Source organism: Choloepus didactylus, chromosome 10 (assembly GCF_015220235.1).
Source record: "Choloepus didactylus isolate mChoDid1 chromosome 10, mChoDid1.pri, whole genome shotgun sequence".
In the NCBI taxonomy this organism is placed as follows: Eukaryota; Metazoa; Chordata; class Mammalia; order Pilosa; family Megalonychidae; genus Choloepus; species Choloepus didactylus.
In genome coordinates, this window is record NC_051316.1 from 98,134,383 (window position 1) to 98,160,465 (window position 26,083).

At 37.2% G+C, this 26,083-nt stretch overlaps 1 protein-coding gene across 5 annotated transcripts in view; it reads left to right on the plus strand.

The window, feature by feature from the left end:
* The window catches only part of DENND1A (DENN domain containing 1A), a 669,505-nt gene that overhangs the window by 188,736 nt on the left and 454,686 nt on the right, over nucleotides 1-26,083 (plus strand). The window lies entirely within an intron of this gene.

Here is a 26,083-nt window from a genome sequence, read left to right on the forward strand (position 1 = left end):
TCAAATGCCAGAGATAAAAATAATTCTGAAAGCAGCAAGAGAAAAGCAATCCATTACATACAAGGGATCCTCTATAAGACTGTCGATTTCTCATCAGAAACCATGGAGGCTAGAACATTCACAGATTAACAGAAACTGAGAGAGTTCATCACCGTAAGACTTGCCCCATAAGAATTACTAAAGGGTGTTCTTCAGGTTGAAAGGAAAGGTAAAGAGTGGCTTGGAGCAGTGTGAAGACGTAAAAATCTTCAGTAAAGGCAACTGAATGGGTAAATGCAAAACCCAGTAGTACTGTATCCTCAATATATAACTCTACTCTTTAATTCTTGTAAGAGCCTGAATACAATTGAATGACAAAAGATAGTATTTCCTGATAGTGGACACACCAAAAAACATACAGAGGGGAAACAGAGGGATTTGGGAGCAGAGAATGTGTATGTTATTGAAGTTAAGTTGGTATCTTTCCAAATTAATAGTTTATAAATGTAGGTTTTGTAATACAAACCACAGGGTAACCACATAGAAGTGTATGAAAAGTATACAGAAACAGAAATGAGAAAGGGATCAAATACATCACGAAAGATCGACTGTATAGAAAAGGAGGCTCCTCCCTCTATCAAGGAAAAGAGACAAAAAAGATATGACATAAAAACCATAGGACGAAATGGCTGAAGGAAATACTGCCTTTGTAGTGATAACACTGATGTTAATGGATTAAACTCCCCAATCAGAAGATACAGGTTGGCAGAAAGGATGAAAAAGCTCAGTCCAACTATTTGTTGTTTACAAGAGACTCACCTTAGACCCAAAGACACAGATAGGTTGACTGTGAAATGTTGGTTAAAGATAATCCATGCGAATAGTAACCCAAAGAGAGCTGGGGTAGCAATACTTATATCAGACAAAATAGACCTCAAATCAGAAGATGTTACAAGAGACAAAGAAGGAACTATATATAAAAAGGGTCAATCCACTAAGAAAAAATAACAATCATATATATTTATGCATCTAACTATAGAGTCCCAAAATACATGAGGCAAACTGTCAAAACTTAAGGGAAAAATAGACACCTCTACAAATAATAGTTGGAGACTTCAGTACACCACTCTCATCAATAGATAGAACATCTAGACAGATCAATAAGGAAAGAGAGAACTTGAATTATGTGATGAATGAACTAGAACTAACAGATACATATAGAACATTATACCCCAAAACAGCAGGATATACATTCTTCTCAAGTGTACATGGATTGTTCTCCAGAATAGACCATATGTTGGGTCACAAAACAAGTGTCAATAAATTTAAAAAGATTGAAAGTATAAAAAGCTCTTCTCCAACCATAATAGAATGAAGCTGGAAATCAATAACAGGCAGAGAACTGGAACATCCTCAAATATTTGGAAGTTAAATAACACACTCTTAAACAATCACTGAGTCAAAGAAGAAATCACAAGGGAAATGAGTAATTATCTTGAGATGAATTAAAATGACAGCACAACATACCAAAACTTATGGGATGCAGTGAAGACAGTACTGAGAGGGAAATCTATAGCCCTGAAAGCTTTCGTTAAAAAAGAAGAAAGAGGTAAAATCAAAGATCTAACTGCACACCTGGAAAAAGAACAGAAAACTAATCCCAAAGCAAGCAGAAGAAAAGAAAAAACAAAGATTAGAGCAAAAATAAATGAAATTAAGAATTAAAAAAACAGAGAATTAACAAAATTAAAAGTTGGTTCTTTGAGAAGATCAACAAAATTTGTTAGCTAGACTGACAAAAAAAAGAGAGAGGATGCAAATAAATAAAGTTAGAAATGAGAGGGGAGACATTACTGTGACCCCACAGAAATAAAAAGATCATAAGAGGATACTATGAACAACTGAAAGCCAACAACTGAAAGACAACCTAGATGAAATGGACAAATGCCTAGAAACACAGAAACAACCTACATTGAGTCTAGAAGAAATAGAAGACCACAACAGACCAATTACAACTAGAGTGATTGAATCAGTCATTTAAAACCTTCTAACAAAATAGCCCAGAAGCAGGTGTTGTCACAGGTGAATTCTACCAAACATTCCAAGAGAATTCATAACAATCCTGCTCCAACTCTTCCAAAAAACTGAAGAGGAGGGAGCACTACCTAACTCATTATTTGAAGCCAACATCACCCCAATACCTAAGCCAGATAAAGATACTACAAGGAAAGAAAATTGCGACTAATTTCTTTTATAAATATAGATGCAACAATGTGGAATATGACTCCCAGGGAGGAATCTGGACCCGGCTTCGTGGGATGGAGGACATCTTCTTAACCAAAAGGGGGATGTGAAATGAAATGAAATAAGTTTCAGTGGCTGAGAGATTCTAAAAGGAGCTGAGAGGTCACTCTGGTGGGTACTCTTATGCATAATATAGATAACCCTTTTTAGGTTCTAATGAATTGGAATAGCTAGCAGTAAATACCTGAAGCTATCTAACTGCAACCCAGAACCCTTGAACCTTGAAGACGATTGTATAAAAATGTAGCTTATGAGGGGTGACAGTGTGATTGGGAAAGCCATGTGGATCACACTCCCCTTTGTCCAGTGTATGGATGGATGAGTAGAAAAACGAGGGCAAAAAAAAAAAAAAACACCCAGTGATCTTTATTACTTTAATTGTTCTTTTTCACTTTAATTTTTATTCTTATTAATTTTGTGTGTGTGGTAATGAAAATATTCAAAAATTAATTTTGGTGATGGATGCACAACTATACGGTGGTACTGTGAGCAATTGATTGTATGCTTTGTATGACTGTATGGTATGTGAATATATCTCAATAAAATTGAATTATTAAAAAATATATAGATGCAAAAATCCTCAAAAAATACTAGGAAGTCTAATCCAACAGCATGTTAAAAGTGCTTTAGAAACACCACAATCAAGGTGGAATTTATCCCGGGTATGCAAGTGTGGTTCAACAAAGAAAATCTGTTAATGCTCAACACCACATTCACAAAACGAAGGGTAAACACCACGCAATCATCTCAATTGATACAGAAAAGGCATATGACAAAATCCAGCATCGTTTCTTGATAAAAACCTTTGAGAAACAAGTGAGTAAGCTGGCTGGAATACCTGCAGCCATGCGGCGGTCTGGGGAAGCCAGGGTTTGGTGTTTGGAGACTGACGGGCTCTTTAAAAAAAAAAAAAAGGGAAAAACCCAGGAGCGGCTGCAGTTACGATAGTGGGAACCACGCAGTAAAACACAGAAAGAGGGGGCTGGGCCGGCCTGTTGGTATCTGGCCTGGAAGATAGCCCGCTGCAGATACCCTCGGGGCTGGGGGAATGGAGGGGAGAGCCGGAACCAGGAAGAAACCCTGCAGCTCGCAGCTGGCTCCCTAGAGGGCTGGATAAACTCCTGCCCGGGGCCATGCCCACAGCCCAGAGCCCCGCCAGTTGTCCCAGAGCTGGGAAGGAGGAACTGTCCGAAGAGGGGGGGTTTGAGACGCCCCATTTGGCCATCTGTGCATCAGGCTGAGAGCGCCCCGGCATGGCCCGGCAGCCCGGGGCTTCCCTTAAGGGATGGCGCGCACTGGTGACGTAGCACGGCATTTCCTCGGCAGAGGTCCTAGAAGATCGCGGCTGGGAGGGGGGACCCACTTGGAGAACCCAGGGACACTACGCCAAGTCTGGTGGTTTGTGGGACAGCAAGAGAGAGGGTCTGGGGCTGAACTGAAATGAATGCTTAGACTCTTGAGGTGGCCTTGAATCTCCGGGAACCTGGGTGTTTGAATATTAGAACTGTCCTTCCTCCCTGGCCATCCATACACACTCCCCACATTCAGGGCGGACGGCTCCAGCAACACACCCAAACTGAGTTCTCCAACTGAACCCCACAAGAATCATTTCCCTACACACTGCGGGGACAAGGTGGAGAACTGACTTGAGGGGTATAGGTGACTCACAGACGCCATCTGCTGGTTAGTTAGAGAAAGTGTATGCCACCAAACTGTGTTTCTGAAAAATTAGATTGGTATTTTTTTTTCACAACTCAGAAGAACCCTGTCAAGCAAAGCAAATGCCAAGAGACCAAAAACAACAGAAAATCTTAATGCATATGATAAAACCAGACGATATGGAGAATCCAACTCCATACACACAAATCAAGATATCTGAAGAGACGCAGTACCTGGCAAAGTTAACCAAAGAACTACAATTGAGGAATGAAAACATGGCAAAGGATTTAAAGGACATAAAGAAGACCATGGCCCAGGATATAAGTGACATAAAGAAGACCCTAGAAGAGCATAAAGAAGACATTGCAAGAGTAAATAAAAAATAGAAGATCTTATGGAAATAAAAGAAACTGATGGCCAAATTAAAAAGACTCTGGATATTCACAATACAAGACTAGAGGAAGTTGAACAACCGCTCAATGTCCTAGAAGTTCACAGAACAGAAAATGAAAGAACAAAAGAAAGAATGGAGAAAAAAATCGAAAAAATTGAAATGGATCTCAGGGATACGATAGATAAAATAAAACGTCCAAACTTAAGACTCATTGGTGTCCCAGAAGGGGAAGAGAGGGTAAAGGTCTAGAAAGAGTATTCAAAGAAATTGTTGGGAAAAACTTCCCCAACCTTATACACAATATAAATGCACACAGCATAAATGCCCAGCGAACTCCAAATAGAATAAATCCAAATAAACCCACCCCGAGACATATTCAGATCAGACTGTCAAATACTGAAGAGAAGGAGCAAGTTCTGAAAGCAGCAAGAGAAAAGCAATTCACCACATGCAAAGGAAACAACATAGGACTAAGTTGTGAGTACTCAGCAGCCACCATGGAGGCGAGAAGGCAGTGGCATGAGATATTTAAAATTCTGAGAAAAATTTCCAACCGCGAATACTTTATCCAGCAAAACTCTCCTTCAAATTTGAGGGAGAGCTTCAATTTTTCACAGACAAACAAATGCTGAGAGAGTTTACCAATAAAAGACCGGCCCTACTTCAGATTGTAAAGGGAGCCCTACCAACGGAAAAACAAAGGAGAAAGAGGTGTAGAGAATTTTAACAGACATATATAGTACCTTACATCCCACATCACCAGGACACTCATTTTTCTCTAGTGATCACGATCTTTCTCCAGAAGGGACCATAAGCTGGGACATAAAACAAGCCTCAAGAAATTAAAAAAAAAAAAAAAAAAATTGAATATACTCAAAACACATTCTCCAACCACAATGGAATACAAATAGAAGTCAGTAATTTTTTTTTCATTTTTATTGAGATTGTTCAGATACCATACAATTATCCAAAGATCCAAAGTGTACAATCACTTGCCCTTGGGTACCCTCATACAGCTGTGCATCCATCACACTTAATTTTTGTTCAATTTTTAGAAACTTTTCATTACTCCAGACAAGAAATAAAGTGAAAGATGAAAAAAGAAAAAAAGAAAAGGAAACTTGAATCCTCCCCTATCCCTAACCAACCCCCCTCAATTGTTGACTCATAGTGTTGGTATAGTACATTTGTTACTTTTTATGAAAAAATGTTGAAATACTACTAACTGTAGTATATAGTTTGTAATAGGTATATAGTTCTTCACTATATGCCCCTCTATTATTAACTTCTAATTGTATTGTCATACATTTGTTCTGGTTCATGGAAGTGATTTCTAGTATTTGTACAGTTGATCATGGACATTGCCCACCATAGGATTCAGTTTTATACATTTCCATCTTTTGACCTCCAACTTTCCTTCTGGTGACATATGTGACTCTGAGCTTTCCGTTTCCACCTCATTGACATGCCGTTCAGCACTGTTAGTTATTCTCACATCTTGCTACCTACACCTCTGTTTATTTCCAAACATTTAAGTTCGTCCTAGTTGAACATTCTGCTCATACTAAGCAACCACTCCCCATTCTTAAGCCACGTCCTGTATCTTGGTGCCTTATATTTCGTGTCTATGAGTTTACATATTATAATTAGTTCCTATCAGTGAGAGAAGCCAATAATTTTTGAACTGTAACTCCAGTATTTACTTCCTACATGATACATAATACACAAACTCTAATGACAAATCAGTGGTTTTGAACTCAATATAAAATATGTAATTTTAGACACCTATATAAAGGCGGGGGAATGGAGGAGTATAGGAACATAGTTTATGTGTCCTATTGAAGTGAAGGTGGTATCAAAGAAAAACAAGATTGTTATGGATTTAAGAGGTTAATTTTAAGCCCCACAGTAAATTGAAAGAAATTATCAGAGAATATAACCATAGAGATGAAAAGTAGAGTATGGGTTCAGAGAAATGGGGGAAGGGGCAATGGGGAGTTAAGAAATGAGTGTAGGGTTGCTGTTTGAGGTGAAGGGAAATTTCTAGTAATGGATGGTGGGAAAGAGCATTATGACATTCTAAATGTGATTAATCCCACTACTGGAAGGCTAGGGAGGGGGTGGAATGGGAAGAGTTAGGCTGTATATATGTTTCCACAACTGGAAAAAAAAAAAAAAGTCTAAATAGATGGCAATTGAATGCCAAGGATGAACTTGGATGGGATTGGAGGATGGAGGACAAGTGGCTCAAAGGGACACAGTTGAGACATAAGGAAAAGGAAATATAGAACGTAAGCTTTGTATCATTGTTGAATCTCTTGTACTTCTTAGTTGCGCTTAATGGGATTGCATAAAAGAATGTTCTTGGTCATGGGAAGTGTATGCATGAATTATAGTGTTTGTTCAAGGATGTGTGCAGCTAGCTCTTATATGTTCAGAAGACAGAGCAAAAGATGATGGATGATAGGGAGGGAGGGAGGGAATGAAATAGTGATGTGACAGCATGTTAAAGTTGGTGGATTGAGCTAGCCGGGGGTGGGGGGGTGGGGGTGGGGTCAGGGTATGATGGAATTCTGTGTATGGGGTTAGTATTGGTTTTTGCAACTGTTCCTATAACTTTGAATTTATTTCAAAATAAAAAAAAAATTAAAAAAAAAAAAACCTTTGAAAAACAGAAATAGTAGGAAACTTCCTCAGGATGGTGAAGAGCATATATGAAAAAAAACACTGCTAACATCATCCTCAATCGTGAAAGACTAAAAGCTTTCCCTCTAAGATCAGGAACACAACAAGGATGCCCAGTCACCACTCTTATTCAACATTGTACTAGAAATTCTAGCCAGAACAGTTAGGCAATAAAAAGAAATAATAGGCATCCAAATTGGAAATTTACTAAAAATTATTGAGTTGTACACTTGAAATGGGTGAATTAAGTGATATGCAAAATATACCTCCATCAAGTGTAAAAAAAGTTAATAGTTGTTAAAGCTGTATAATCCTCAATATACAAAAGCATTTTAGAAGTTCAATTAAAATTTATTGAAAAGGACACCTTTTCATGTCATTTGTAGTTTTCAATCACTTTATCATTTTAAGAAATGTATTATGGTTTAGTAGAGTCAGTTCCACAAATCTGCAATATACAGTTTGATGAATGTGTACACTTGTGTAACTCCTACTCATATTAAAATGATTTGTGGCACCTCAGAAAACTCCACTGTGCTCTCTCCCTGTCAGTATCTTCCTTTCTCCCCAGCCGCAACAGACAATTACTGTTTTGATTGTTCTCACCATATATTATTTTTACCTGTTCCAGAATTTGTCCAAGTGAGATCATATAGTTTCTTTCATTCAAAAATATGCCTGTGAGATTCATTCACTTTGTTGTATGTAGTAGTAGTTCATTCTTCCTAATTGCTGTGTAGTATTCCACTGAATGAACATACCATGATTTATTCATCCTTCTGTTGAGCAACATTTTTGTTTTATCATTGTGAATAAAGCTATTGTGAATATTCCTGTATATGTCTTTTGGCAAACATATTCACTTGTTTCTCTTTGTTGTATACCTCGGAGTGTAATTGTTGGGTCGTAGGATAGTTGTATGTTTAGCTTTATTAGATAATGTCAAATTTTTCTAGTCACTCTTAATGATTGTAATATTCTATTGCAAGGCTTTTACCCTAATTTATTTAGCCATTGCTCTGTTAATTGGTAATTAGGTGGTTTCATCTTTTCATTGTTGTAACTAACTATTGCAATGAACCTCTTGGTAGAAGACAGTGACCTCCATGAGTTCTGTAGATGCTTTCCTAGAAATAAAATTGATGGATTTAAAGCCATGGGCATTTAAAATTGATTCTATTTGTGCTGCAGAAAAATTATACCAAATTGCTTTCTATCTAACCACAGTCTTATTTGTGATGTATATGAGAGTGCTTGTTTCCTAGATTCTTCAAACTCCACTGTTTTAACCTTTGCTAATCTGATGAGGGGCAGGGAAAGATAGGAGTTAAGGGCTTGTAAAGGGTTAGCACCCGCTTGCATCCCTGTTTTGCCATATTTAAGGGTGGGAAAGTTGGGGGCCTGGTGTCCCAACTGCTGGGGAAGTGCCTTCAACTTTGGAGGCTGCGAGAGGCCAGAAAGGCTGTGTTGATTGCTTAGCATTGGTCTAGTCAAGGCTTCAAGCAAGAAGGGTGAAAGGATTTTTCCAGTTCAAGTTGAAATGTTGGCTCCCTAGATAACTCCAGAGTATGTTGGTGTTTGAGAGGGGACAGTTCTTTAGCAGAGGCTACTGTCTTTCTCATCTCATTTGATTAGGTGTCCTTCATCTACTTGCTCATCCTTCCTTTCAAAACTGTCCTTGTTTCTGTGGTTCCTGAGCAATTCCAAGAGTGTGTTTCTTGTGCCTTACAAGGCAGAGACCATTGTGCATGTCTCTTGATGCCCTCTCAATGTTTAATGCATTATTACTTGTAGTGGCTATCCAATAAATAATCTTGCAGTGAATGGACCCGCTGTTCACTGGACTTGTTTTTTTTACTTTGGAAGGAAACTAGTGTCAGGGTAGTTTGACAATCTCACATAACTGGTCCTCAAGAGTGAACCTTCTTGGAAAGTGCCAGCAATTGAGGGCAAGGACAGTCTAGGATAAAAAGACAAATGCAAAAACCAGTCATGTCACTTACAAAGGAAGGGGGGCAACAATACAGCATGGCTGATTGGGGGGGGGTTCAGGATCTTAGTACAGCTCAGAAATAGAGCCTTGGAAAAGACCTCAATTCCGAGTAAGCAGAAGATCACAGACTGGAACTGATGAGTTGATTACCTTAGAAGCTCTTTATTGTTTTTATATGCCTTCTATATATGGGTGGCCTTGGGAAGAAAAAGAGCATTTATTAAGCACCTACTAGGTGATGGTTGCTGTTCAAAGTGCTTCTTGTCCATGGTTTTACTTAATCTTGAAAATCTTGAGGCAGACATTATTATGCCCAATTTGCAGATGAAGACACTGGGGCTCAGAAAAACTAATTTGTCCAGGATCACACGGCTGCTAAGTGGCAGAATCAAGATTTCAATTCAGGACTGACTTCAATGCTCATTTTCTTTCTCTTGCCACACTATTATGGAAAATAATATTAAAGATGATGGTAATGCCTAAAATATACTGATAGCTTGCCATGTGCCAGGCATTATTCCAACTTCTTTAAATGTGTTATTTCATTTAATACTCCATAGTAACCCTATCAAATAGATGCTATCTTAATTCCCATTATACAGACGAGGCAACCAAGCCCAGAAAATTTTAAATAACCAGCACACAGTCACACAGCTAAGGAGAAGAAACAGTATTGAAAGCCAGTCTGTAATCACTCCACACCAACTCCTTGAGACATAGTCTGAGGTTCTTTTGGGGGCTAGACTTGCCAGTTTCCTACCAGCTGCATCAGCCCTAGAATTCTTCAGTTTTCTCTTCTCAGTCATAGGGTCACTGGGCCACTCGGCCACTCGGTCACAGGGCACTGACTAATTCTCCAAAAGTCTCAGTTTATTCATTCTTGGAAAAACAGCCGGAAGAATATTCAATGAAATTGTGAGAGTGGTTAGCTTTAGGTACCATGGTGCTTTGGGGAGGTTTTTCATTCTTTTTTTAACTGTGTGCACCCTGCCTTCTGTTTCTCTCCTACCTTGCCTCCCCTGATACCCCACGTTTGTTTCACATGTGCTCTGCTTCTCAAGCCTTGGTGCCTCATCTAGCTCCACTGAGCCTGCCCTCACTTGCCATTCAGCATGGATGCAGGGTCCAGAGATAGGGAAACCCTGATGAATTCCATTGATGAAAGAGTTGCTTTGTAACATGAAAGCACATACATGACGAGGTCTATGGGACTGTTGGGGAAATGCAGAATGAGGAAGAGAGATCTCTTAAGGTAGAATTACTCCAAGCCAAGCATCCTTCCGTCATCTCATGCAAAGTTTTAGTGGTTTCTGAAGTGGAGGCTGGGCCTTTAGGAAATTGCAGGTTTTGGATTAATGTCAAGAGGGAGGAAACTCCTCCAGATTATGAAGTGAAACCATAGAATAAAAGTCAGGGAGCCAGGCAGAGAGGACAAAAGAAGTCTTTAAAATTCTCATTGTTATATCAAATGTGTAGAACTGGCTTAGGACAATTATTGAGTTAATTGCTTCTTCATGGGAAATAAGTGTTTCAGTGTTCAGAGTTACTAAATCCTTAATTCAAAAAGCATAAATTGAAGGATAGTTAAGTAGCCACAGCTGCTTAAATTTAGAATTTTACTTCATTGAAAGGACTTTAAAATTGTTTTCTCTCTCATGAGAGTCTTGTTAACTCTGTAGGGTGGATGGTCACAGGGAAGACATCCTCAGGGCCATTTTCCTTTAAAGGATGCTTATAGAGATGGATGTTTTACCAAAGCAATGAGTTGTCTAATGATTTTAGATCATAGAATGGTAGAATTTGGGAGTTGAGAAAACTTATCTAGTCAAGAATGTTTCTATATGAGAGAATTCAAGTTTAACCATGTATTTAAGGTCACATAGTGGCAGAATCCACATCTCCTGATTCCCAATCCAACCCTTTTTAATATGCATGACAGTTTTTTTTTTTTTTTTTTTTACTGTAGCTTTGTAGTAAGCTTTTTTTTAAAAGTCATATTTTTTATTGTGGAATATAACATATATATATATACACACACACACACATAGAAGTGATAAGTTTCCAAGTGTAATTTAACAAGTAGTTAGCAAATGTCAAAGAATGTTATGGGTTACAGTTCCACAGTTTCGGTTATTTCCTTATTGTGAAATATAACATATATGCAAAAGGTAATGACTTTCAAAGTATGATTTAACAAGTAGTTCTATAGGAAGTTTCAAAAATGTTATGAGTTACAATACCATAGTTTCAGTTATTTTCTTATTGTGAAATATATATACAAAAAGGCTAACTTTCAAATTACAATTTGACAAGTAGCTATAGAGCAAATTTCAAAGAATACTATGGGTTACAGTTCCTTCTAGCTATTTCACTTCTTTTCTTGTAGCTGTTCCTATACCCCAGCAACTAAGAAAAAGAAAATTATATAGAGATTCAGTATTCATAATCCTTTGTTAAATTCCATCTTGTCTGTTGCTACCCCTTCCTCTAGTTTAATCACTTTCCCAATCTTCAGGGATGTCTAAGGAAAGACCACCCCAAATCTTTTTAATGTTATAATTGCATTGTAATTGTCCAAAAGCTTACTACAAATTTATTAGTTAATCTGTTATTTAAATTTATTATGCTATGAGCCAGACATTTTTCTAAGTACAAAGGATACGAAGATAAATAAAAATGATCCCACCATCAAGAAAGTTAGGTAGGGGAGGTCAACAAGTAAATAGAAGGTAGTCCAGTATGGTAAGTTTTAGGCCACAGGAATGCATAGGGTGTGTACTAGAAACCACTCTATCAGAAAAAGGATTGAATACAGAGAATTAGGTGCTTACAGAATCATTGGGAAGAATGGAGATAGTCTTTAAGCTGGGCCTCCAGGAATGACTTTCGGAGTAACACTGCAGAACTAGCACACCAAGAGAGCTACTGCCTCTGCAATGTCAGGAAGCTGGGGGAATTGGGAAGCTGCCATCCCAAATGCCAGCCCTGGAATATCACCATCTTTGCCATCTGGAGATCAGGAAGTCTCCATCCAGGTTGTTGCCTCCAGAGGCATTATACATGCCTGCTTGTTCTGCATCAGAAAAATGGGTTCTTTGTGTTGCTTACTGGCTCCCCACTTTCCTGTGCTCTGAGTTCAGGTCTCACCAGGTGGATCTGATTGGCAGAAACTAAATCACATCTGATATGCTAGTTACAAAGACCTTTGGGAAGTGAAGTTTTCAGCTTTCCAATTTCTTAAATTTTAAGGGCCTATAGAAGAAGGTCGTGATAGTTGTTGAATGAGCCAGTCTACAGAGTTCTTAAGACCACATGGAAGGGGCATCTAACCTGCCAGTGGAGGGCGGGAGGTGGGGAGGAAGAGTGGAGAGTGAGATGGAAAATCGGAGAACTTTCACTGAAAGATGGAGAACCAGAGTTGAAATTTGAAGGATAGAGTTGAAGATGTCTTAACCTTTTTCAAGGAACTTTGCTGAGTGGATCCCTATGACTAGTTTTTATCGTCTGTTTAGCAGTAGTTCTCAAATAGTGTGTCCCAGACCAGTAGCATTAACATCACTTGGGAATGTGTTTTGTTAGAAATGCAGATTCTTGGGCCTTATCCCAAACCTAAACAGAAACTGAATCAAGCTCTTTATGTGATTCTGAGGAATGCTAAATAAAGTTTGAAAACTACTGCTGTATAAGTACAGGTTTGAGAGTTAAGTCAATGTGAGTTTGAAAACTGCCTTTTACATTGACCATCTGTGTGGTCATGAGCAAGTGATTTCACTGCTTGAGGCCTTCTGGGGATAACAATACTTATCCCCAGGATTGTAGAGTTGTGAGGCTTAAGTGTCATGTTGTGGTATATGCCTGTCACTGTGAGTGACGTGGAATAGGCGTGCCATGAAGTCTTTTGGAGGAGACTTAGCTAGAAGTACCCCTAAATTAATCTTCCCTTGGAAGTTTAGTAAGGATAATTCAGAATAGAATTCAATTCAGTAGCATTTGTGGAAGGTGACTTACACTATGCTTGGCACTTGAATGCTGTGGTCCCTTTATCCTTGGGCAGAGTACAGATTGTAAGGAGATGTATATCCTGTTTTGGGGGAGCTGTTTATTTTATTTGGGGAGACAAGTATTTAGACAAAAGAAGTAACAGTCTAAGTAAACGATTAGGTGCACAAACAGGTGCTCAGTAATATATGTTACTGTCAAAATATTAAATATTGCAGAAACTCAGGGAGGAAATCTCTCTTTGTGGGCTGAAGTAGTCAGGTTGGATTCCTTAAGAGAAGGATGGGTACACTGTAAGCTGTTTTTGGCCATTTATGTGTAGGAGCATTATTTCTTTTTAGAAAGGTTTTTTTAAAAAAATTATGGACCTTGTTTTAGATAATGTGGAAAATTCAGAAAATAAGGAATAAAATCACCACAACTGAAAGATTCATGGCTAAGAGTTTTGATGGGTTTCCTTGTAGTCTTGTGTAAAAATGTTAACAAAAAAATTGCTATCATAGTGATATAAATTTTTATATTCTGTTTTGAGTTAATTCTTCACTTAACACAATGATTTAGCATTTCCCCATGTTATTACAGACTTAGCCTGATTTTAAGGATGGTATAGTATTGGGTCATTTGAGTTTGCTTATCCATTGCCCTTCTAGTTTCAGAAATGATATTTGAAACAAATGTAAAAAATTTACTTCTATTTCAGGTTATTTCTTTGGGATAGATTCTGAGGTGTGGAATTATAAGGTATTGAGTGTGAACATTCTTAATACATATTACCAAATTATTTGCCAAAGGAGTATTGAATGTATTCTTTATTCCTTTATTCATTCATTCAGTATTAATGTGTCAGTCTCTCTTCCCGCTGCTGGGGATACAGCAATAAACAAAACAGGCAAAAATCCCTGCTTTCATAAAGCATACATTCTAGTAGAGGAAAACAGACTATAAACAAAATAAGTAAATATATGTGGGTTGGACAGTGAAATGTGCTAAGAAGAAAAATAACAGGAAGACAGAGTAAAGAATGGTGGGGATAGGGAAATTATAATTTTAAACAAGGTAGTCAGGGAAGACCACACTGGGAAACTAACTTGTGAATAAAACCTGATAGTCACATGGCTCATTCCTTCATATCTATCTGACAGAGTAAACAAGGGCAAAGGCCATGAAGTGGGACTTATGGCTTGCCTGTTTGAGGAGCAGCCAGAAGACCAGTGTGGCTGGAATAGTGTTATATGAGGGGAGAGTAGTAGGAAATGAGGTCAGTGAGGTGCTGGTGAAGGGATAGGGAGGAAATCATATAGGAGTGCCGTGGCCTAAGTTCAACAGGATTACTCTGACTGCTGTTTGAGAATAGACTGTAGAGGATCAGGGGCAGAAGCTGAAACCTGTTAGGAGGCTCTTGTAGTAATCCAGGAGGGAAATGATGGTGGTTTAAACCAAGTTGATAGCAGTGGAGATGGAGAGAATGGTCAGATTCTGAGTATATTTTCAAGATTTAGTTGACAGGATTGGCTGACAGATTGGATCTCAGATGTGAGAGAAATATCAGGTGTTCAATTTTGGACATGTTAAATTTGAGATGTCTGTTTGATGTCCAAGTAGAGACATTGAGTAGACAGAGAAATGAGTCTAGAGTTTGGGAGAGAAGTCTGAACTGGACAAATGAATTTAAAGCTGACAGTGCATATTTGTATTTGAAGCAATGGGATGAGATGAATGAGACCAGCAAAGGAGGGCATGGAGAAAGAAAAGTGAAAAGGTCCAGGACTGAGCTCTGGGGCCCTTCAATAGGGAGAAGTCAGCAAGGAGCCTGAGGAGAAACCAGTGAGGCAGGAGAGTGGGATACTCTGGAAGCCATATGAAAGTGTTTTTAGGGAGGAAGAAGCAGTTAAGGGTGTCCAAGTGCAGCTTTGAGGTTAAGTAAGATGAGGCCTGGTGTTAACATGATAATTGGTAACTGATAATTGATGTTAGCAGTAAGAAGGTCATTAGGGTGGTCACTGGTACAAGAGTAGTTTCAGAGAAGTGTGGGCATGGGTTCGAGAGACACAGCGAGGAGAGAAATTTTTGAAGTATTTAGCCATAATGAGGAGGAAGAAGGGGTGGTAGCTTATCAGGAGGTGAGCTTGAACTTTTTTTTTTTTGCAGAAATAACAGCATGCTTGTATGCTGATGGTAAAGATCCAGTGGAGAGGTAAAATTAATAAAATGGGAAAATTGGTGGAACATTCTCTAAGTCAGCAAGAGGAGATGGTATCCTATTTCATGAGTGGAGGGGGAGACTTTGCAAGGGTCATGGACAGTTTTTTATAGTAACAGGAGTAAGGCAGAGTCTATGGGTCAGAGAAGAAAAGTGGGTAAAGGTGGTGGCAGGGGACTTGTAGGAGTTCTCTTCTAATTGCTTGTTTTTTCAATGAAGTGGCAAATAACGTAATTAGTGGTGATTCAGGAGGAGGGTTTGGAAATTTGAGGGGATAGGAGAAAGTATGAAGTAGTCACTGAGGAGAGTGGGAGAGTGAATGAATTAAGGAAAATGTGGTGTAATTACCGAGTAGCATTGAAGCTCACTTAAGGTTAGCAGTCATGAATACAAAGTGAGATTAGTCAGCACAGATTTCTATTTTTCTCCAGCCCCAGTCAGCTGTAAGGGTGCAGGTGGGTAGTTTGATTTAACAAGGATTGTGACTTTGCCAAATGTGGTTGACAAAGTAAGAGAGACATAAGGGGGTTGAGAATGTATGTAAAGGAACAATTTTTAACAATAGAATTTAAGCTGGGTAAGGAAGATTGTGTAGACCCAAGGAGGATGAAGGACGGTGCAAAGATTGATAGAGCATATGTCCTTCTGTTTGGAGTTGGAGTCAACAGGGGTTGGACTAGAAAGAGAAGAATAGGTCATGATTGGAAATCGGGAAGCATGAAATTGTGATAATGGAGAGGGTTGCAGTTACTGGTAATCGGAGAGTTTAAGGTATGACCATGGGAGTGAGTAGCTGAAATTGGATAGAGGACAAGATCACTGGAGGGGAGGAGGCTGAGGAATTGAGCATTCAGGGCTTTGGACGGGTCATCTATGTAAGTAATAAAAATAAGTCTGTGGTAGGAGTAGTATTAGAGTGAGTGACAGTGTGTGCACCAGGATCAGGGAATGAGGAGTAATCCTGGGATTAATAGACTACATCGGAGCAGAGTAGTGGGGGTATAGCTTGGTGACTGAGGATGAAATCTTGGGTTTTGGAGAGTAAGGAGGGAGAATGGTCTGGAAATGGCAACTAGTAACAGAGGCCACCTAGCCCCTTCCAGGACAGAGAGAGAAGGAGTGTGGAGGAAACATCCATCACTTGAGAGGGCCACAGAGGAAGCCAGCATTTGGTTGCTGTAAGGTTGAGGATTTTGCAACTGACTGATCATGAGTTCCAGAAAGCAAATAGACTTTCTTGAGTTGGGGAGCAGTGCAAGTGAGTGTGCCAGTTGCACTGTTCCTTTGCCAGCCTGACTTTTGATGGAGAAAATGGTTCTTTGTGCTTTTAATTTGTGTTAAATGCTGGTGCAATTGAACATTAATTCATAGAGGAAATACGACTGACTGCATTTATAAATTGTGCATGCCCAAGATCATGTTTTGAAAGGATCTGATTTTGATAGTGGGAAGAGGAGAAAGATGAGCAAAGCATGTTAAGTTTTGTGGGAAAGTGAATTTGATCAGGCTGTCTAGATTTGGAAGTTCATGTTTAAGAAATAGAGATGAAATTGGAGGAGTTGGCCAGATTAAGGATTCTAGACTGTTATAATAGTTTTATAACTTTCAGATCTTGAAACATGTTAAAAGTGGTATAGGATGTAGGCACTGTTTCTGCCGTGGTACAGATAAGGGCTAGGCAACCATGGCTTGTTCCCATAGGGGAGAGAGGCAGGATTTTGGTTTAAGAAGTCTTTTGATTGACAGTTATAGTAGGTTTCACTTGCAGGAGTTTCAGTTTTATCTATTCTGTATACACTAGTTTGGCATTATGGTTCACTGTGTAAAGGTATTGGAGGCATGTTTTCTTAAGTAGGAAAGCATCTTCTGTATATTCTTATTCACTGTTTAGCAAATGATTTTTCATTGATGATACAAGATAATGTCTAGCCTTTAAAACTTTGTGTTTTTTTAAGCTGAAAAACAAATATTTTCTATTTAATTTTATCCAAATTCAGGTTTCAGGTCCCTGAGAAAAACTATAAAGTCTCTTAACATCCATTACCTACTTCCTATAAAGTGACCACTTTGCTATTATTATGACTCATTTTTTTTAACTGCCAAAAACTTATCTTGCCCAAAAAATCCACCAAGATTTAGAAGGGAGAGCATTCTTCAAGATGTGTTCCCCAGGTCGTTCTTCTGAATAATAAGAAAATTATTCCACAACGGCAATCTCTTTTTTTTGTATAGTCCTTAACCAACGGGCTGGAGCAAGTGGAGAGCAGTAGTTATGCTCAGCAGAACACTACCAGGAACACTGAAACACAAGACTGTGCCGCATGGTACTGGCCTGAGGGGCCTGCAATCCTACTTTAACACAACCACGCAGAAGGATTTTCTTCTAGATTCTCAGAAATTCAAATCTTTGAAGACTTAACACTACTCCTAAGCATTTATACAGTTTTAAAGTCTATGTTTTCATAGTAATATAAAACATTTTCACATATCATTTCACCTTTTTTAGTACAGCTATTTTTCACCCAGTATATAATTGCTGGACACTCATAGTGGTTTTTTTTTTTTTTTTTTTAATAAAATTCAGTTTTATTGAGGTATATTCACATACCATACAATCGTCCATGGTGTACAATCAACATTCATCACCCCAATCTATTTTTGAACATTTTCCTTATACCAGAAAGAATCAGAATAAAAATAAAAAATAAAAGTAAAAAAGAACACCCCAACCATCCCCCTCCATCCCACCCTATTTTTCATTTAGTTTTGTCCCCATTTTTCTACTCATCCATCCATACACTGGATAAAGGGAGTGTGATCCTCAAGGCTTTCACAATCACACTTTCACCCCTTGTAAGCCACATTGTTATACAATCGTCTTCAAGAGTTCAGGCTACTGGGTTGGAGTTTGATAGTTTCAGGTATTTACTTCTAGCTATTCCAATAAATTAAAACCTAAATAGTGAAAAACTATTTTTTAAAATATGAATTTGTGTTTTAGATATTGTATTTATTAATTGGATTGAGTGCTAGTTTCTTTGGAGTAATTTCATTTATACCCTGAACTTGGGAAAGGAATTGAAATAGAGAAATTGGAAAGCTCTCATTCATAAGGCTAAGGCCTGTTTCATGACAACTTGTTTTAATTATTTTTCCAGATGTATTATTGTTGAGTCACAATAATGATTAGAAGACAGGAGGGTATAAATAAATAAAACCAAAAGAGAGAAATCAGTGTGTATTCTTCGGAGTCTGATGGATCCAGCCTGAATCCTGCTCTGCTTCTTAATTCTGTGAATTTGTTCTTATTTGAGCTTCACTTTTTTTATTTATAAAATTGGGATACATCTACTTAACCTGGAAGGGTTGTTGTTATGATTAAAGAATATAATAAATCAGAACACCTATGGCAATGATTAGTACACCTGGACCTTCAGTAAGTGACAGCTGTGCGGGTATTATGGTTATTACTGCAAAAATGTTTAGTAGGATTCTGGTTCTGAAACCCAGTATACCAACTTAGAAAGCAGAGGAATTAGCAGAAAAGTCCATCAGTTTATACAGAAATTCACCTCAGGGTTTCTGTAAATCTGGGAGAATCCCTAGTGCATTTGATGTTTACAGATCATTAGCAAACAGATGCCAGGAGGCAAATAAACTGTAGCTTACGGACTTTGGAATCACAGACAATATAGAGAAAATCAGTTTCTGATGAAGTTATAGTATCGCGAGTAAGTAGCAGAAGGCAACGGGAAAATGTTACTTGAATTAATAAAAGTTTATTTCAGGAACATGTGTATTTCCAACTTAAGGCATATCTAATTTATAGTGTTTGCTTATTTCTCCATTGGGGTTAATAATACAACAACAGCTGATATTTATTTCATGCTTACTATATGCCAGTGTGCTATTTAGGAAGCTTATAGCATTCAAAGGCTTGTTTTCAGTTGGATGTTTTGAATTTGGCCTTTTACCCGTTTAGAGAGACAAGGCACCCCTTGAGTTTATTTTATTCTATTTTGTTTGTTCGATTATGCCCCAAATATTTGTTGGGTATTTATAACAGGCAAAACATATTATAAGACAAAGCTAAGTAAAACATGGGATCTTGTTTCACAAAATGTCTACTCATCATACTGGATATTGTTTAGAAGGGAGTGTGTGATATCATGGGATGAGCCTTGGTCTAGTCTTGGACCCTATACCTGGTTCTGCCACTTCTTCCTGGAAACCTTCTCTGTCCCTGCCAGGATTGGGCTAGATGTTCCTAAACTAATCTCTAGTATGGCACTTACCAAGCCCTATGGCAATTGCTTGCTTAATTCTCTGTATTCTTCATTAGGGTTACTCTGTAAACAACTTAAGGGCAGGAACTGTGGCTTATTCATCAAGTGAGCCAATCAAACCAGAGTATTTGTAACATGATAAATACTAAGTTCCTAACTTTGGACAAGCGATGACCTATTTCTTTAAGTGATAAATTGATATAATAGTTCCAATATCATAGCTTTGTCATGAAGATTAAATGAGAAATTTTATGTCAAATGCCTATCACAATGCCTGCCACATAGTGGGTACTCAATAAAAATTGTTGTAGTTGTGTAAATAATGAATTAAGTTATCTCTTTTCACCAAATTTGACAGATGTGATATGTCTATTTGTGAAGAACTTACATAGTGATGTCATGTTTGTAATACATAAAGGACACAGCTGTCATTTGGGTAAACTCTAAAGTAATTATACACATTGGAATGAAAGTGTGACACTTATGTTACTCATTCAGAAAGATGGGGTAAAATGAATCCTAACTCACAGAAATTAAATGGAAGCCTGAGATTGTAACCATTAAAAAAGAAAGACCATCTATATTTATAGACTGTAGGAATGTAGGAATGACTTCCAAACTTTGAATTACTTTTAGAAACCCAAATATTTAAATATAATAATAACAGAAGTTGAAAATGAAGATTTTCTGGAGGGAAGAAGGTAAGTATGAGTAAAGGATATTCTTTTAACTTTTTTTTCCCCCATCCAACATACCTTCTCTTTTCCATTACACAGTTCCCTTTGGAATTTCATTTAGGTCTGCTCTTTGGTTTTTGTGGCATAAGCTTGATCAAGAGTCAGCTTTATATTACTTTTGTAGATGAAGTTAGTTATGAAAAACATTTCAAATTACCAGTAAATAGTAGCATTTGCTGGTCAGAATCAATCAACATTCACTAGAAAGAAGGATGAAACTCCCTAGATTTTACTGCCTAATGTCAATGGGCTCATTATTTGTAGAACAGCTGATGCATTTAGGGCTTGTTGATTCACTTAATTGGTAACTGTGCTACATTCATAATTCCAACAACTGAAAACAATAGGTCAGTGTCTGCTGTTTATGCATAAATAGTCGCATCAGAGTGGAATATGTCTGAAAGGCAGAATATGTTAGTTTGAGAAGGAATCTGGTATGTGAATGGTTCCGTTGCTTGCCATACTGAGGTGGGTTGGCTCTCTCCTTTCCTGAATAATGCTATTTCTAGTTTTATCATAGGTGTAGATGGTGAACTGTACCAGTGTTATCAGGCTGGCTGCTCTGAAATAGTGTATGAATGTATTTAATGCCAGTGTTGGGGGGAAAAGGCTTAAAACTGATGATGACTCAAAGTTTTTATGTCTTTTACAGTCTTCATGCTTTAGAGCAAAAAATTAATACCTGAAATAGATTTTTTTTTAGTAACAAATTCCATTGGTCATGAAAACTGAATGTTCATTTAAAGTACTTTGAAATGTTTTTTTTTTTTTTTTTTTTTTAATTACTGAATTAGACTCTTGTAATTTCAGGGTAAAATCTGCATCTTGGAATCAGTAATTTTTTTTTTTGTAGTTAGTAGTTTTTTATTTTAAACATTTTAAAAAGGAAAGGCAACATCTAAACCATTTGTTTCATTGTCAAGGAAAACGAAAACATGTTAGTGGCTTTTTACTGTGTAAAACATTTGAAACATTCCTTTTAAAAATATATCGTTTTTAGTAAATAGATTTTAAATACTTATCATAAATAGAATATTTTACTGAAATAATTGTGTTTAATTAAAACAAACAAATAATTCAGCTATTTTATAACATCAAGTAAATGGAGCTGATTTTTGTAGCTCTAATAGATTTTATAGGCAGTGTCTTTGAAGCTCTTTATTAGTTTAGTACAGTCCAGTTTGTAGTCATATTATCAAGAAACTTTAATTCTGCATTATACAAAAAATTGTTTTCTCTTTGAGGATTAAAAAAATTATTTCTGAGTGTTTTTTTGGGAAAGATTTGAGATTGTCTTCAAAATGTACAACTTTTCAGGCTGTTTTCTAGGAGTCTACATTTTTAGTGTATACAATTTAAAAATACCTTTAGTGAAAGAGCAGTGTAGTGAACTTTTATCCCGTTTCTAGCATATTCTCATCTTCTCAACTGGAAAATTAAATCTGCTTACAGCTTGTATTAACATTTATGGTTGTGGGGAGAGGAAGATAGTATCTTAAATCCATGAAATTGAACAAGATTATATCGTTTATAGCTAATTTTAAAGTCTGGCTTTTAAAAAGGCAGGTTTTTGTAATTATAAGCTTTTCATGTGTTCAGTACTTTGTCCCTTACTGACCAAAATATCCCAGAGATAATGACTGGATAAAATTTTTTTAGGCTTTAAGCGTCTTGATATCTCGCATGTTAAAAGTGAAAGCAGTGTAGATTCCCATGTTAACTGTTACATTTGCAGTTTATCTTAAATTTCCTAAATGAACTCCAATTATAGAAGATAGTAATATTTGTTCAGTGTCTTATGCCTTTCATACAAAATGAAGTCAGTGTATTTTTCCATAATCAATTAAAAACATGTCATGCCTTGTCCTTCATATGGAGTCGTTAGTGTGATGGAGGAAAACAGGAAAATAGTTTGGTGTGTGTGTATACACAAACTAGTTACCGATCCACAAATGAGCCCTCATACATAACTACAGTACTTTTATGAATTATTTTGCACTTCTGTTGTAAAAGATCTGTCTACCACGTTTTCTAGGAACTTTAAGCCTAAGGCGGAACTCAAGGTTTTTAGAGCCTGTGTAAAATAATTTATAGCACCTTTCCCGTAAGTCTTGCCCAAACTCTTATTCTATTAATTAAACATCCTGTGGCAATCTGGTATATCTTGAAGATTTTAAAGTATGTTACAGTAGAAAACATAGACTGTTGAGATGGAAGAAAATTAGCTTTTCTTAAAAAAAAAGAAAAAGTAAGACAGGCTTGTTCTTACTCTCAGTTTTTTTTTTCACCGTGAAGATGTAAGGCTCTTTACACACAGTCATGTTCTGTGTCTGAATGAGATCGTGGTATGAAATGTTCTGTTTTAAATATGGAAAGGCACATCATGGCCTTCAGTGGTGGTACACACACGTCTTGGAAACAGCCTCTTGGATGGCCATGGTGCTGGTGGAAGGTACTGGCCCATCGCTTTGACATGATGTGATCCCTTATTTGAGTGCCACTGCCTCTTAGAGGCCTGTTTGCTTAAGAGGTGTATGGACTCTACCAGACCTCTTGGCAAAGTATTTTAAGTAGAGTATTTTTTGTTGAAAAGAATTTTCCTAAGAGATGATGCAGTTGATTTTTAAGTTTGTAAGGACCTATTACTTAAATCAGGAGAAAGTTGCTGAGAGAGAAGGATAAGGAAAGCAGAGCGTGCCATATACCTGCATCGTGTTCCCAATTTTCTGTCACAGGGACACGCTTAGGGAAGAAGCTTGACATACTGGTAACTTTCTTCTTATTGTCAAGCATTTAGCCTAAGCAAATTGTTGTGTTACCTTGTTCCATGGTTATACACCCATCCTGCAAATTTTTGTGTTGAAAGTTAGCTCTTTGGTGACACTGCATTTGGCAGTGAGGGTATGAACAAGAGACGATGTTTGGAACATTAGCGATTATTGCAGTGGATGGTGGATAAATAAATAGATATATGGATATTAAACTGATGCACTATTTTCCAGTGTATGTTATTTTCCATATAAAGATATAGAACGTTTCATAAAATGTTCCCAGACCATTTAAAACTCAAAGAAATGCAGCTGACGCAATGAAATACATAGAGTACTTGTAAAAACATACAGACACTCAAGTGGATTGCTGCCAGACAGAAAATTTAAAGGCGGTTTGCTTAACTGCAGGGTGCTAGGTTTTGTACATGTGCCATGCTGAAACTGTTAGTAAGGCGGGTGTTGTGTTGCTTGAGAAAAGCAGATTGTATTTGGACCTTTTAAACTCAGATATTTCCAGTGTCGGTATTTTGGTGACATGGCATTATGATAACTCAGTGTTAAGAAAGAGGATTTCAGTCTACTGAAAATGGACATTTTTAAAAATTTAAACAAATTATTTTCAGTTTTTGTGTTAATTTTTAAAAAGTGAGTTTCATAGATTTATTAACTAGCAGATTGGACCTTTGGGCTAATTGAGTAGACCTTTTATAGGTAGGACTTTGGTTTTAAAAAGCATTGAAAAAAAATTTTTTTTTTTAATATTGTTTAAGAGAGTATTAAGGACCCTTGCAGTTTGCTCTTTCTGAACTTGGGGAGCTAAGAAAGGAAATCGAAAGTTTTATGTTTGGATCATAGTAAATATTATTGTATGTATTATCTTCTATGTGTAATGTATGTATCTATTAAAATCTAGAATCTCATTCAAGGGATAGCTTTAGAACATTGAAGGAGTTTAGCTGATGGTGTTTGTTATGTTGCCTATCATTGAGGCAGTGTTTAGGATATTGTGGTTTGGATGGCGTTTGTCTTGGCATTTGGTGGTCACCTTTATCTTCAGTGTGTTGACAATAGGTTGATTTTTCTTTTCATCCATGTTTTCTTCTCTTTTTTCAATTCTATTGCAAATATGAATAAAATGCATTTTGAAAATGACAAGCTTCTTATTAATATAGTTGGTTAAAGACATATTGACATTTAAAAACCTTCCTTCTCCCTCCTATAAACAAGGAATTTTTTTAAATTGAAGAATACACTACAAATTTTGGTTTCTAATATTCATCTCTTCACAAAATGCCCATAGAAAAATAAAGCCATTGGTTTTATTTCCCTTTATTGCCAGCTGTAGTTTGAAGTGCCCAAGAAGCACAAGCTACTCTAAGAAAGATGATATGATATTGAAGATTTATATGTGAGTTGTTTTCCTTATGAAATTTTGTGGTTGAAGAGTGTTAATCACATGACAATTGGAAGAAAAAGAATAAACCTTAAATTATTTTGTGGCTTTCCCAGCCTGTTTTACTGTGTCCCTCGGTGGCTTAGCACTGCTTTTTTGTTTGTTTTGTTTGTTTGTTTTGTTTTTGGGTCTCTGGACCAGATTTTAAGTTGCTTATGTATGTTTTAGGACATATAGCCACTGTATCCTTCTTTTAGCCCTCCACAGCACACTTTTATTATAGTTTTGTTGGGTAGCAGGCTGTTGCCTTGCATCATGCTGCCTAGTGCTTCTCTGTAGGTCCAGTGCTTTTTGTGCAACACTGTTAGCGCCCTCTGGCCTCCTATCTCAAGAGGGCGGAGTCCTTGCATAATTTCAGCCTTTCAAGCCAGAGACAAGTACTAACTATTTCATCCAGCCTGCTAGGGCAGCCCTGCACAGTACTGCAGGGGGCAATGGTCCAAAATTCTGTTAATCATGGTCAAGACATGCTATTTGTCCCTTCCCAATGGTACTTGAAGGTGAGGGTAAAGAAAGAAATTGATCTCCAGTTTTTAAGCTAATCAGAAGACACTCCAAGTGCCAAAGTGCCTGCACATAGTTTCAACTTAACTTTTTTGGGGAAGCTCTGCTTTTGTCATGACCTTTTGAATTGTCCTGCTTTTGTTGTTAAGCATCTTGGGTTTTAAAAAATAACACCCATTGACTTTAATGACTTGAAAACTGGTATTCCTGGAATTTAAATGTATATGAGTACTCCCTTGGTTTTCTTTCTTTTTGAGTCTTCGCTGAAGAATAATTAACTGCATTTTTTATATTGTGGTTTGGAGGCTTTTAATTTTACATGGCATTTCTTTCACAGAGATGCAGATTGGTATTTTAGTATGTTTTAGAAGATAGGTATGAAAAGCGAGTAGTATATATTGTGATCACGGTTAGAGAGGAGACCCTCAAATACTGCTTCTCCATAAGTCTTTTGCATTGATACATGATTTCCCAGATAGATATTATTCTGATCACCCCTTTAATGTGTCTCTGAGGAACCAAATCTTTTTATTAGAAAAGATTGAATGTTTTCCTAATCGATAGCAAATGGAGTGCTAATAGCTTTTAATTAGTACACTTCTGTATTGACTAACAGACAGTGGAATTGGATTACCTTGGAATTATGATTTAACAATCAAGTGCCCCTTTAGTAATTCTATTTTAAATAGGTGGTCATGAAACTATGTATACTGCAATACATAGTTTCCAAGCAAGTCTAATTATGTCAGACCGCACATTATTTCTTATATCATGATATTTTATTTATACTGACAAGTTATAATTGTCCTGTTTGGTTCTGTTTTCAAGAAAACTTCCCCTAGGTTTGTCTGTATTTTTAAAAGAACTCATAAGCATTTTGAGGGGGCTATGTTTTGTTTTTAATAGCAGTGAGTGCTGCGGTTCATTCTCTGAAAAAATTCATCTTTCACTCCGCCTACCCCAATCTGAAAGGAGGTTTATCAAGCCTACGTTGGTAACTGTGCAAAGGAGGGAGGCTTCTGACTAAAGACCAAAAGTCAAAGTAGGTTTAAGACTCATTTTCTCTGGAAAATATATTGAGGGCAATTTACAATTGGCAAGATTTTTGCATTAGTTAAT